The sequence below is a fragment of the Epargyreus clarus genome, unplaced genomic scaffold (assembly GCF_041222505.1).
Source record: "Epargyreus clarus isolate Ecla_fem2 unplaced genomic scaffold, WU_Ecla_fem_2.2 ptg000025l, whole genome shotgun sequence".
Lineage (NCBI taxonomy): Eukaryota > Metazoa > Arthropoda > Insecta > Lepidoptera > Hesperiidae > Epargyreus > Epargyreus clarus.
The window spans coordinates 1,886,131-1,900,492 of NW_027332232.1; the positions used below are offsets into that span (position 1 = coordinate 1,886,131).

General features: G+C 37.1%; 1 protein-coding gene across 1 annotated transcript in view; it reads left to right on the plus strand.

The window, feature by feature from the left end:
- The first annotated feature begins 821 nt into the window (after positions 1–821).
- Positions 822–14,362, plus strand: part of LOC140752784 (A-type potassium channel modulatory protein KCNIP1) — a 72,424-nt gene continuing 58,883 nt past the window's right edge. Inside the window, exon 1 of the mRNA XM_073087133.1 lies at positions 822–1,191. The gene's annotated coding sequence lies outside the window, so the exon portion shown is untranslated. The remainder of the gene's footprint in view (positions 1,192–14,362) is intronic.

A 14,362-nucleotide genomic window follows, 5' to 3' on the forward strand; every position in this document is an offset into this window, starting at 1 on the left:
TGCACGTTCGTGGCAAGAACGTCCGTGGAGGATCGCCAGGAGTCCAGTTGTGGATGGAACTTCATCCTTCGGCGAGTGGTGCGATGGAGGAATGGTGACGTAGGCACCAGGTCAAATAGTTCCTCGGAACACTCACCGTTGTAAAGCCGGCAGAACACGCAAAGGGAACCTACATTAGGAAAGGAGCATGTAGTCCACAAGATAAATAACATTATATAATCGTAAATCTTTTACTATTTCACTGCTGGGCATAGATTTGATCAGGTTTAGTTTCAACTTTAGGCCGTAGTAGGCGCACCAAGTTGGCTAAGTGCGGATTGGTAGATTTCATACACCTTTGAGCTCTTTTTATTTTTTTTACTGTAATCTAAGGCATATAGGTGTTTTTTAGATGTTTCCTTCATCACTAAGCCCAGAAATAATTAATTTCTAACATCTAGTAAGTATGATAGTTCAGTAGTTACAATTTACATGTATTTTTCTCTTTTATAATCGCTGGAAGCATGTTTGCTTGATAATAAACTTACTAACAATTAACTACAAAACAAAGATCAAATCTATTCCCACTTCCAAAACCCCAGACGATTGGAGATCGAATCTATTAAAAGACAATGAAACGCAACAATGACCTATTGATTTCCACAACCTGTTTATTTATGACGTAACTCCATTGTCTATGAATACCATAAATCATAGTGACAGCGAAAAAACAACTGTCACTCGAATATCGATATAATAATACCGCGAAGATGGCAGCACTAGTCGTAGTATAATAGTAGCCGCTCCGAGCTCAACTGTCATCGTAGATCAGTTACCGCCCGTGCCCGGGCCGGACCGGTCGTGTGGGGAGACTGTGTTATTCTTTCATTGTGCCCCGAACGCAATAAAACACATGAGAATTACCAAACCGTGCTTTGACTTTCGGCGCCATGAATAAAAAATGCGAAATCGTAAACTTATAGCGTTATAAATGCCATCGGTAGCGGCGTACGCTCGTCTGAGAGCTCGGACTATAACGTGCAAGGATTCTAAGAGGGCGCAAGGATAGGATCGTAAAGCTTGCCTCTGTATAAATTAAAAGAAATTGTTTTTGTGTCATGCTAGTGCTGTGAATTTTGTTGTTCGTTTTTCAAATTATTTTTAAATAAGCTCCGGATTTAAATAGTACGGGTCTGCGCGTCTGTCAGTAATGTAAGTACGATGTGTTATATTTGTAATATGTAATCTATGCTTTAGTTATGTTGTTTCGCGCTTATTTTTTATAGCTTAACATTATATTTGCATTTTTTTGGTTCGTCATAACATTAATAATTTTCGTTATTGCTATTTCCTTTTTATTTTTCAGCTCTCAAGATTTTTCGACAATTCCTGTTACGTGTGTGTTATTTTTATTTTTTGTGTTGTTTTGTAATAAATAGATTAACAAAATTAATCCGTTGCTATTTTTATTTGCCATTTTTCGCGCCTAATTTTATGTGTTTTTTGCATCAACCGTTTTTGTGAGTGAATTGTTACTGATAATATATGTAGGTTGTATTTATGTTAATTTATTACGTGATTTAACATTATTTAAACAAAAATTAAATGAAAAAAACGTCAAAAAACAAAATATGGTGTCTCTATCGTTGTGCATGCATTCGTGTGTATTCAATACTACTTCAATACTATGGATGTTGAGAAAAGGTTAGTGTTATTATATTTTTTATGAATAAGAGATAAGAAATATATACTTATGCAAAAAATTATGTGTATATAGATATGGATCCCATTGTGATAAATTAAAAATTATTGTGATTTTCGGTAGTTCCCATATCCAGATTTTTTCAAAGTAACACGCGCATCAGCAAGTTAATTATCACTTATTTTAAAAGAAATTAAAAAGGCTGAGTAATTGTTTGTCGGATAATATTCTTACGTGTGAAGTTTACTTATTCGCACTGGGCCAGCGTGGTGAACTGTGGCTCATGAACCTTTATCCGAATCTAGCATAGATTAGTACAGATTACTCACTCCTAACAAGAAAATGTAACCAGATTTGACGTCTCCGTGCTAAAATGTCCCTAAAATATTTGAAATAATTATTTATTTATTATGTAAATTACGCAGTACTTATAATTTATTTATTCGTAAATTTTCTCTAATAATGTTTTATTTGTCAAGAATTAAAAAAAAAAAAAACTTATAAATAAGCCTTTTGTGGCTTCATTCGATTTCAAGGCGGCGAAGTATCTTTACTGATCTATGGAATCTAGTAATATAAGATAGGTTAAATCATATTGCCAAACTAGGTAATAGAAAGATAGCCATTTGGGGTTTTGAAGGTGGTAGAACCCTTTGTGGTTCGACTCCGGCGGCTCCACCGCCACACCTATTTCTACCTAATAACAGCAGTGTTAGGCGCTGCTGTGTTCCGGTTTGAAGGGTGTGGTAAGGGAGATAGACTTTTCCGAGGCGTTCCAGCTTAGTCCTCAGGGGTAGCGGAGCATCTGTGGCCGACCTCAGGTAGGAATATCTAATTCTATCTGGGGTTGATTACAGATGTCCATGGGCGGCAGTAGCCACTTACCATCAGGTGGACTGCATGCTCGTCTGCTACTCTCATATTATAAAAAAAAACCTCTTTCTGTCTTACAGCTAAAAGATCATCTCAAATTTTATGCAATAAACTTCGAAATTCATTCAATTATATTTATTACTAGCTGACCCGGCCAACGTTGTGTTGCCATATAAATAAAAAAAATGTTAAGGGTGAATAACCCATCACTTAGGGGTATGAAAAATAGATAGTAGCCGATTCTCTGACCTACTGAATATGCATATAAAATTTGGTGAAAATCGGTAAAGCCGTTTCGGAGGAGTACGGTAACTTACATTGTGACACGAGAATTTTATATCTATACTAATATTATAAAGAGGAAAACTTTGTTTGTTTGTTTGGTTGTAATGAATAGGCTCAAAAACTACTGGACCGATTTTAAAAATTCTTTCACCATTCGAAAGCTTATTATTTCTATAGTAGAAAGTTGTTATTTCTATAGTATAGGAATAACAATTTTCATATGTTCATATGTCTACAAAAATCGACATATAGTCGAGGTATATGTTTGAAATATTACAGAACGTTGCATTTCTATAAAAGAATGTTGTTATATACATTTAATCCGGAAATTCCCACGGGAAATAGACAGAGTCACGGCGAACCGAAACTAGTATTAAGGTTTCTGGCTACCTAAAATGTACCGTTCTAAGAACAATTTTATGTTTTCTCGTGTATTCGAAATTTTGTAGTAAACTTTACAGGCAGTAAACGCTTCGCTTAAGAACGAACTCTGTAATAAATATGAAATATGCTCGCATAGATCATTGGAACGTAGAACCTGTAAAATTTAAGTACGTTTGAATACAGGTGCCTTATGTAACGGGATTTAACGAGAGACGTATTCGGAATATAATGACTAAGATTTATTATATTGGAGTAGGAGATGAGGAAGCACCACCTGATGGTAAGTTAAAGCCGTGCATGGACATCTGTAACCAACCAAAGATACGATTAGATTCCTACTTGAGGTCGGCCACCGATGTGCCACTACTGAAGATTAAGCTACCTCGGAAAAGTATGTCTCCCTTACCACACCCTTCAAACCGGAACACAGCAGCGTCTAACACTGCTGTTATTAGGTAGAAATAGGTGTGGCGGTGGTGCCGCCGGAGTCGAACCACAAAGGGTTCTACCAACTTCAGAATTATTCGGAATATAAAGACTTAATATTTGTTATATTGGAGTAGGAGATGAGGAAGCAGCACCTGATGGTAAGTGGCTAAAGCCGTGCATGGACATCTGTAATCAACTAAAGATAAGATTAGATTTCTATCTAAGGTCGGCCTCTAATGCGCCGCTACCTACTGAGAATTAAGCTGGAATAGTTCGGAGAAGTATGTTTCTCTTACCACACTGTTCAAATCAGAACACAGCAGCGCTTAACACTGCTGTTATTAGGCAGAAATAGCGGTGGTGCCGGATCCGAATTACAGAGGGTTCTACCTTGATTACTGGTGTATCGTCCGCGCCAAACTGCTAGTCCGCTCTGAAGTTGTTGCGAGCAGGTGTAGTCATACAATTTGCTTTGCGACGCGATTCATTTCTATATTCAGAGCGGACAAGCAGTTTTACGCGGACTATACTAGTGATATAATTTTGAATAGTTTTCAGTATTTCGGTCAATGTGAAATACTAAACAGTTAAATAAAACTATTGTAGCAATAGTTTTATTTATTTATTTTTTATCTAAGTCCTTATTAATTGTATAATGTATATTCTTATCTTATATTTAACTAGCTGACCCGGCAAACTTTGTACCGCCTCAAAATCTATTTATCAAATATATTTCATATAAAATATAGCCTATGTTACTCGTGGATAATGTAGCTTTCGAATGGTGAAAGAATTTTTAAAATCGGTCCAGTAGTTTTTGAGCCTATTCATTACAATCAAACAAACAAAGTTTTTCCTCTTTATAATATTAGTATAGATGTAAATTATTATCTTAATTTAATTATCTTATAATTTATTACAGTCAATTCTGTAATGCCGTGTTCACCTATAATTGTGGGTACACGACTTATTTATCTAAACGTTTGCCATCTAATTTATATAAGTGTATACGTTGGTGAACCTTTAATAAATAAATAAATTAAATAAATAATATGGTCAGTATATAGGTAACGGTCAGCTTGCTTGTTTAACAAACGTTAAATTAGGTCCCAAAGCTCCTGTTTAGCGCAACCATTTTGTTTAAAGTACAAAGCGTTGGAACAATGCTAATTAGTTGTAAGTAATTAATTTTCAACTATGCTGAAAGACAGCTTGGTATTTCGAATCTCTTGTTGAGCGCTCTAAGCTGTGCTATTTAAACCCGTTTACACAAAATTAGGCTTCGAAAAAAAGACTTTCTACGCTCAAAGCATCAGGGTTCCGTGTTGTGGCTTTTATTTATAATATAGGAGTAGCAGACGAGCATTCAGTCAACCTGATGGTAAGTGGCTACTGCCGTATGGACATCTGTAATCAACCAAAGATACGATTAGATTTCTGCCTGAGGTCGGCCAAAGATACACCGTTATCCCTGAGGACTATGCTGGGATACCTCGGAAAAAGTATGTCTCCCTTACGACACCCGCCAAACCAGGACAAAGCAGCGCTTAACACTGCTGTTATTAGGCAGAAATAGCAGTGGTGTTGGAGTCGAACCACAGAGGTTTCAACCTTGATTGCGATGTACCAGTGAAGCAATTACAATCTAAATATATATAACTCAAAGGTGACTGACTGACGTAGTGATCTATCAACGCACAGCCCAAACCACTGGACGGATCGGGCTTAAATTTGGCATGCAGGTAGATGTTTTGACGTAGGCATCCGCTAAGAAAGGATTTTAATCAATTCTACCCCCAAGTGGATAAAATAGGGGATGAAAATATTACTTCGTAACGCGAGCGAAGCCGCGGGCAATAGCTAGTTTTGAATATAAGTATATAGAGTTTTCATTATTTCGATCAATGTGAAATACTAAACAGAAATTGTATTGAAGTAGCTGGTCAGCATACTTGTTCAACAAACGTAAATTAGGTCCCAAAGCTCCTGTTTAGCGCAAACATTTTGTTTAACGTACAAAGCATTGGAACAATGCTAATTAGTTGTAAGTAATTAATGTTCAACTATGCTGAAAGACAGCTTGGTATTTGGAATCTCTTGTTGAGCGCTCTAAGCTATGCTATTTGAATCTGTTTAGGCTTTAAAAAGAATACGCTCACAGCCTTATGTAGTCAGCACCAAACTGCTAATCCGCTCTGAAGTTGCGAGTGTGGTCATACAATTTGGTATGGCGACGCGATTCATTTCTATATTCTGAGCGGACTAGCAGTTTGACGCGAACTATACCAGGTTTCGTATCGTGGGTACTCAATAGCCAGAGCCAGATTTGTCATTATTATTATCATTATCTGTCGGGCGGGGAATCGAACTCGGAACCTTCTATGCGTCAGATCGGCATGGTGACCATTCCGTCACTCTGGTCGTGAAAACCGTTTTTATCCGACTACAGAGGGTAATGTTTTTCGCGCGTATTTATTAAGTTTTTTTTATAATATAGGAGTAGCAGACGAGCATGCAGTCCACCTGATGGTAAGTGGCTACTGCCGCCCATGGACATCTGTAATCAACCCCAGATAGGATTAGATATTACTACCTGAGGTCGGCCACAGGTACGCCGCTACCCCTGAGGACTAAGCTGGAACGCCTCGGAAAAGTCTGTCTCCCTTACCACACCCTTCAAACCGGAACACAGCAGCGCCTAACACTGCTGTTATTAGGTAGAAATAGGTGTGGCGGTGGTGCCGCCGGAGTCGAACCACAAAGGGGTATACCACCTTCAAAAAAGGTCCACAAAGGTAGCATACACTTATATAAATTACATTGCAAAATATTAAATAATTAAGTTGTGTACCCAAAATTATAGATGAACACGGTATTAACAGAATTGACGAACTCGTAAATTAAAATATACGTAATTAAATTAAGATTTACATAAAATATAGGATAAGAAAAATATATAGGATTCAATTGTATACAATTAATAAGAAATTATATAAACATTATAAGGTCCTTTGTGTCGTCGTCCGCTACGGCAAAATTAAAAAAAAATGCAATAGTTTCAGACAAAACCAGCGACCTGAAATTAATACAAGTGTGCTAAGTAAATGGTAGCTTGCATCATTATTTGTGTCCATAAAAATATAACGTGAAAAAAAATCAATGTGAGCCGTCACGGGACGCCTGGCAGATGTGAAACATCGACATTATTTTGTAAAAGTAATATGCAGAAAAGAACATATTGTGATAGGAACTAAATATGTCATAATGATAAAATAAAATATTACGATTTTTGCGCGTGGCGGCGCGTCGCCACACCGTACACACTACTGCATATAGACTGTATATATATACCATCGTATAGCGTGGCGACGCCACGGCATGCGTCGCCACGCCAGAAATCGGTTTTACGTGCGGCTATAGATGTTTCACATCAATAATTCCTTTTCAATTTTCTAAAAAATAAATAAATAAACACGTAGTGGATATTTCTCATACAATTCTATATTTCGTGGGAAACCTTACAACCGGGAAACGACCAATTTAAGAGCCCGAGCTCCAAATAACAAGAAATATGGACGCATACATCATTTTAACGTGATTCCCTTAAATAATATTTAAGACTGCGCCAAGAATTTATGAGCAGGTAAGAATGTGTACGAATAAAATTATAACGTCTATTTGTAACAAAACAACATTTTTTGAGTCCCTTGCTTGAATAAAAACTATTGTTTGTTAAAATTCAGGTTAAGTTATCTTAAAGGTAGAATCTTCTGTCGTTCGACTTCGGCACCACCGCCACACCTATTTCTGTTATAACAGCAGTGTTAAGCGCTGCTGTGTTCTGGTTTGAAGGGTGTTGTAAGGGAGACATACTTTTCCGAGACGTTCCAGCTTAGTCCTCAGGTGTAGCGGCGCATGTGGCCGACTTCGGGTAGGAATATCTAATCCTATCTGGGGTTCATTAGGCGGCAGTAGCCACTTACCATCCGGTGGACTGCATGCTCGTCTATCTGGGACATCTGGGACGTCTGGGACGTCTTACCCTCCGGGCGCACATATATGGCGGCAATGTCAACATAAGGGCGGTGGGCAGGAAATTCGAGTCTCGAGGATACCCTCTTTGCCCGGGCATATTCTCAGGTGGTCAAAAGCCCCCTGGAATTATAATATTTATTCATAATAATATAATGTTATTTAAACATTATAATATAATAAACAAGTATCAAAAATAGACTAACCCCACTTTTAAGTGGGTGGTGCTTGCTCGTCTGTTACTCGTATATTTAAAAAAAAGCTACTGTTGTCAGAATATCCTTGCCTATAGTTTTAGCTACACCCTTCCCTATTCTTTATAATATATACTTCTTATGTGCGTGTGTATGTCAATGAACTCCTCCTAAACGACTGGACTGATTTAGATGAAAAGTTGTTGCGTGTGTTCAAGGGGACTTGAGAATGGTTTAGATTCACAATTTAGTCCGTGGGAAAAGGTTTATTTAATTAACTTTTAATTCGTAAGTAGTTGTTGATTTTGGAATGTTTCACATTGGATTCGGCAGACTTCGCTACCATCGCAGTTTCAAATATTCTATCTATTTTTCAAACCCGTGATAAAGGTTTTTCACCCTTAACATTTTTTTATTTATATGGCAACACAACGTGTGCCGGGTCAGCTAGTCTTATATAAAAGATATTAACATAATAAAGATAATAATGTGAGGCAGGATGTTACCATCTGTTGTCAAACTAGAAGGTCGTGCTAAGAAATTTTGATGCCTAAGCACTTATTTGCCGCCCCATTTCTGACGGTAAAAGCAAAAAACTTTACCTCCTAAAGGGCACCCTTTGCTTTTGGCGCTTGGCCTTTTGAATACGCTTCTAGGTATAGACGTTACATAAAATAGTAAACTTTCTGACACGCAGAGGGTCCCGGGTTCGATTCCCGGCCAGACAGATTTCTAAATGATGAATTTAGATTTCTGTTTCTGGGTCTGGGTGTTTGTGTATTTGTCTCTGTGTGTGTCCATAGCACCCACGACACAGGGAATCCTAGTGTGGGGCTGTGAGTGTCGAAAGCGTTTTAGTTTTTTTTTTTTTTCTACACTCACAACCCCACCCTAGGATTCTTTTTTATTCACTCTTTATTGACCATGTTAAACAGTGTGGTGCAAAAGGCGGACTTAATGCTAAATAGCATTATCCCAGTCAACCTTAGGGATGTGCAGAAAAATTGAAGGCGGTACCACTATACTAAGAAATAAAAAAATATAAAAATAATAATAAATAGGAAATAAAATAAAATGAAAAAAAGGGAAAAAGGAGAACATGAAAAAAAGAAAGAATGTGAGAAAGAAAGAGAAAAAAAAGAAATAAATAGATGAGAAGTAAATACATTTTAAAATAAATTACTAAGTGAAAATGAAGAAAAATTGTGTAGACACCATATCTAATGATGAACTAAATTACAATAGTGAGCAGACACTCTTTTTAAAAGTATATTTGGAGCAGATTTTTCTAAGTTCCTCAGGGAGAGCATTCCAAAGCCGCGCTGTTTGGAGCGTGAAAGAATTAGATTCTCTGTATCGTGGGTGTCATGGACACAGACACAGACACAAACACACTAACACCCAGACCCAGAACAGAATTTTAAATTCATTTAGATATCTGTCTGGCCGGGGAACGAACTCGGAACCCTCTGCGGGTTAGTTATGAACGCAACCCTGTACGGGTCGTCATCTATAAAAGGAGGTAGAACCTTTTGTGGTTCGACACCGGCACCACCGCCACGCCTACTTCTGTAATAACAGCAGTGTTAAGCGCTGCTGTGTTATGGTTTGAAGGGTGTGGTAAGGGAGACATACTTTTCCGAGGCGTTCCAGCTTAGTTTTCAAGTGTAGCGGCGCATCTGTGGCCGACCTCAGGTAGGAATATCTAATCCTATGTTGGGTTCATTACAGATGTCCATACGGCAGTAGCTTACCATCAGGTGGACTGCATGCTCGTCTGCTACTCCCATATAATAAAAAAAATCGCACAAAGAAAATCGTTGATCCTGACGATCCTGATGAGAATGGCACAAAGTTATTAAAATCGTGAATAGTCATCGGTTCTTGATAATTGTACAAAAATTTGAATTAATCTGACAGCTTAAAGTGGATAAAATCGAGTTCACTTTCCGTTACATACATACATACAAGTCAAGCTAATAAAAGCGTGGTATAGTCAGCGCTAAACAGCTAGTCCGCTCTGAAGTTGCGAGCAGGTGTAGTCATACAATTTGCTATGGCGACGCGATTCATTTCTATATTCAGAGCGGACTAGCAGTTTTACGCGGACTCTCTTAAGTTGTTGCGAGGTAAAGTCATACAATTTGCTATGGCGACGCGATTCATTTCTATATTCAGAGCGGACTAGCAGTTTCACGCGGACTATACAAATCAAGGTTTAATCAAGCCTCAAAGAGGTTAAATAGCTGTGGTTTTCATACAAATGGTTACCATTTGAAGTTAACTGCTGTTGATGCACAGCTATTTAGTTAGAAATAGCGTGTGCATTTGAATACAGGACGGAAGTTTGTGGTTAGATGTAAAGGGAATGACCACAGCCCTCTTTTTCCGCACCCAAAGGGTAAAAACGGAACCCTATTACTAAGACTTCACTGTCTGTCCGTCTGTCACAGGGCTCTATCTCCGGAACCGTAATAGATAGACAATTGATTTTTTTACAGAGGATGCATAACGGTGGCCGCTATAACAACAAATACTAAGTAAAAAATAAAATAAAGTTATATACTAAGTATAAAATAAAATAATAAAATAAAGTTGAATATTAAAGGGGGTCTTGATACAACAAACCAGATTTTTCCGGCAATTATCGATCTAACTGTTAAACCGTACTAGGGAAACAGTTGATTTTTTTTATTTATACGCAATTTTTCTCTAAAAATGTTAACAAGAAAGTGTAACCAGTCTTGAGAATTGAAATTGTTGCGTAAATAAAGTTTTGCCACTTCTCCGTGCTAAAATGTCCCTAAAATGTTTGAAATACTTATTTATTTATTACGTAGTTTTAGTTATTTTTTCACAAATTTTCTCTAAAAATATTTTTATTTGTCAAGAATTCAAAAAATCTTAGACAAATCAGCCTTTTGTGGCATTCAATTTCAAGCCGGTGAAATATCTTTCTATTTTATTTATCAAAGTTTCACTTGTAAAGTAACCATGAACTTGCTTACAAATGATATCGCCGACAATCATCACTCAAAAAGATAAAATACTAGTTTTTGCCCGCGGCTTCGTCCGCGTTTAAAAGTAAAAATAATATGACATACTAACATACATAAAACTGAAAATTCGTACCTTCATTGGAATGACAGTGGCGCTATCTGGCGAAAATTGGTCGTACCAACTCTGGAACCTTCGTGGGCTCATGGACAACAACTTTCCTAAAGATCATCACTTGATCAAATGCACAGTTTACGATTCAATCCTTACTGATATCGATTAAAATAATCGATTTTTTGGTCCAAAAAGATCGATCCTCCGATTAATCGATCTTAGATCGCCGTCCCTAGTTCCCGTGGGATTTCTGGGATAAAAACTATCCTATGTCCTTTCTGGGGTCTCAGACTATCTTTGTACAAAATTTCATTAAAATCGGTTCAGTGGTTTAGGCGTGAAGAAGAGACAACCAGACAGACAGACAGACAGAGTTACTTTCGGATTTATAATATTAAGTAATTAAGTAACGATAGTAGCATATCCGCAGAATCGTGCTGTGGGAAACAACCCCTACACTCTTAAGCTACCCTCTTGTTTTAATTAACGGCATGTCATCTCTGTTAGCTGCACTAGTCTCAAAGCAAAATTGCAGTTATTCTCACAAAACGTCAAACTGAGTTCTTCAAACCAAGTTGTTCATTTGTTAATTTGCAGGGTTGGCGAAATTTTTGGGTTATTGTTTTTTTTTGTAACAATAGTAGCAACTGAAGCTGAAGTCTACCTGACATAGGGCTATAGAACAACCCTATTCTAGTGGGCTACGGTATCCCCTGCATGTCGTAGAGGCGACTAAAAGGGGGCTTCCGGTGTTGCGGGTGGCAAGAGTGGGAGCTCGACCGTACACGACCCCGGGAAGGACGACGGTATGTGTGGTCGCATGTCGGTGTGGGAGGCGAAAATTGCTCTCCCAGGGCAGTGCCCGATCGGGGCATCGCGCTTGGAGGGCTCCGGTTGTGTTCCGTCGGAGATCCCGGAATTCTCCATACCTACCTATACCTATACCTATCTATTAAAATCGGTTCTTTTCGTCAAGTTACAAATAAGTATTAAACGCTGCTTTATTCTGGTTTGAAGGTAAGAATCTAAGAATCTAATCTTATCTGGAGTTGATTACAGATGTAGGCAGCACTAGCCGCTTACCATCAGCCGTTTTTGCACAAACTGCAACTTTCAAACATAGATAAGTAAAGATTACTCACTCCTAACAAGAAAATGTACCCAGTTTTGAGAATTGAAATAGTTGCAAAAAAAAAGTTTTGCCACGTCTCCGTGCTAAAATGTCCCTAAAATATTTGAAATAATTATTTATTAATTATGTAAATTACGCAGTGTTAGTTATTTATTCGTCAATTTTCTCTAAAAATGTTTTTATTTGTCAAGAATTCAAAAAAGAACTTACTAATAAGTCGTTTGTGGCTTCATTCAATTTCAAGGCGGCGAAGTATCTTTACTAATCTATGCCTTCAAATGAAATTTAATTGCAAACAGTTTTGTTACAAATTGAGTGTAAGCCAAGTGGCAGTGAACCTGCAGGGGATTGTGGCAAGTCCACTCGGGTGTCGCGAGAATGCTCAATTTGCTAGAACAATGGCTTGGCTTTTACCATGAAAACAATGCGTTTTAGGGTTAGCTCGTTTCGTTGTTTGTTCTTTTTTAGAAAGCAGAGAATAAGAATGCCGCTTTTACTCTTTACTTCTCTCTTTAAGTGGGTCCACTTTTAAATCGATTTAATTGAAGACTAAGGCTGAGACCGCACTGCGATTAAACGCAGACTGAATAAAAAAAGCTGAAAACGCCAAAACGCATACGAACACGCACTGCGGTTTTCTTTTGGCTTAATTTTATTTCAGTCTCATCATAGATTTCAGGCGAACAGCACGTGTTGTGGGGTTAGAGACTGAATAAAAAACCAATGATATTTAAAACTATAGATATGTTACCTGCCCACAAAACAACACAAATAAGTGTTACACTAAACACACAAATACACGTTTTTCTTTTTGCTTACCCGAAAGTAACTCATTCATTCATACGTAAATATGTACGTAAATTTTGCTTCTCTATTACTACTTGTGGAAGGAATACGTTATCTCTATTTTGTCAGTTACGTAATTATAGCGGACCAAGCACGAAAAACAATCAAGATATAATGATTTCTCCTCATTTACTTGTGAAATGTGATTCCATGAATCTTGGGTATTTTTTTTGCATAATTTGCACATTTAAGCATTGCCCAAGAAGGCATTTTGAGGCTTAGAAGACTAAAATAATGACGTTAAACGTATACAGTGACATACATACGTGTCAGTTACTACGCCGCGCGAGAGCGGCTGGAGTCGATTCACTCCAATTGGTGTATTTTGTATATTTCATGTTTTACCCACTAGTAACATATCTTTAGTTTATATCAATGCCCCACCATACAATTACTATGGGAGACAAAAAACCGCGCTTTAAACAATCCGCGGTCAAAATGTAACAATAAATCAGTCGACTGAAAAAGTCACTAGTGCGTGCACTTGTATAGAAAGCAATATGTTTTATATTTTAGCGGTTTTAGTCTCGCGGTTAAACGCGTGCGTTTAATCGCAGTGCGGTCTCAGCCTAAAGAATCGATCAACAATGATATCGAAGACAAGAAATCGTATTCCTAAAATCGATAAATAAGTTCTAAAAATGAAAAGCTTTTGTATTTTTGGCATTTAAAAAATGTCTTTGAAACACAAAAAAACAACTGAAGGTTGATTTTAGGATATCGTAGATCGATTAATTGTTTAATATTTATAAATATAATCGGTTAATTTCGTCCAAGTATCGAATAAGTTGGTGTTTAAAAATTATCCTAAACTGTTATTCTGAAGTGAAAATCTTCTAAACCACTTGTAAGGTAGAAATTGCAACTTTTTTCACAAAAAACCACGAAGTGCACTCTTAAAACAAACTTTTTATTTGTAAAAACAGTTTTTCTACAAATTGAGTGAGCAAAGTGGCAGTGAGCAGGGGATTGTGGCGAGAATGCTCAATTTGCTAGAACAATGGCTTGGCTTTACCATGAGAACAATGGAGCGTTTTAGGGTTAGCTCTCTTTTTTGTTTTAGCCACAACATTTTAGTTGTAGTTTGCAGTTTTAGTACACAATAGGGATGGTGTTTTTAACCGAAAAAATATTTTTAATTGATACTAAGTTATGACTAAAGAATCGGATTTTTATAATCGATAAACAAGTTCAAAAAATAGAAAGCTTTGTATTTGTGACATTTTGAAAATGCGAATGCAACAAAAACAATTGAAATTTTATGATGTTTTAGATTTATTAATTATTTAATATTAAATGACGAAATGAACCGGGTTTAATAAAATTTATTAAATCCGGTTCATTTCGTCATTTATTATTAAATAATTCATATAATAGTAATAGTCCAAGTATCTA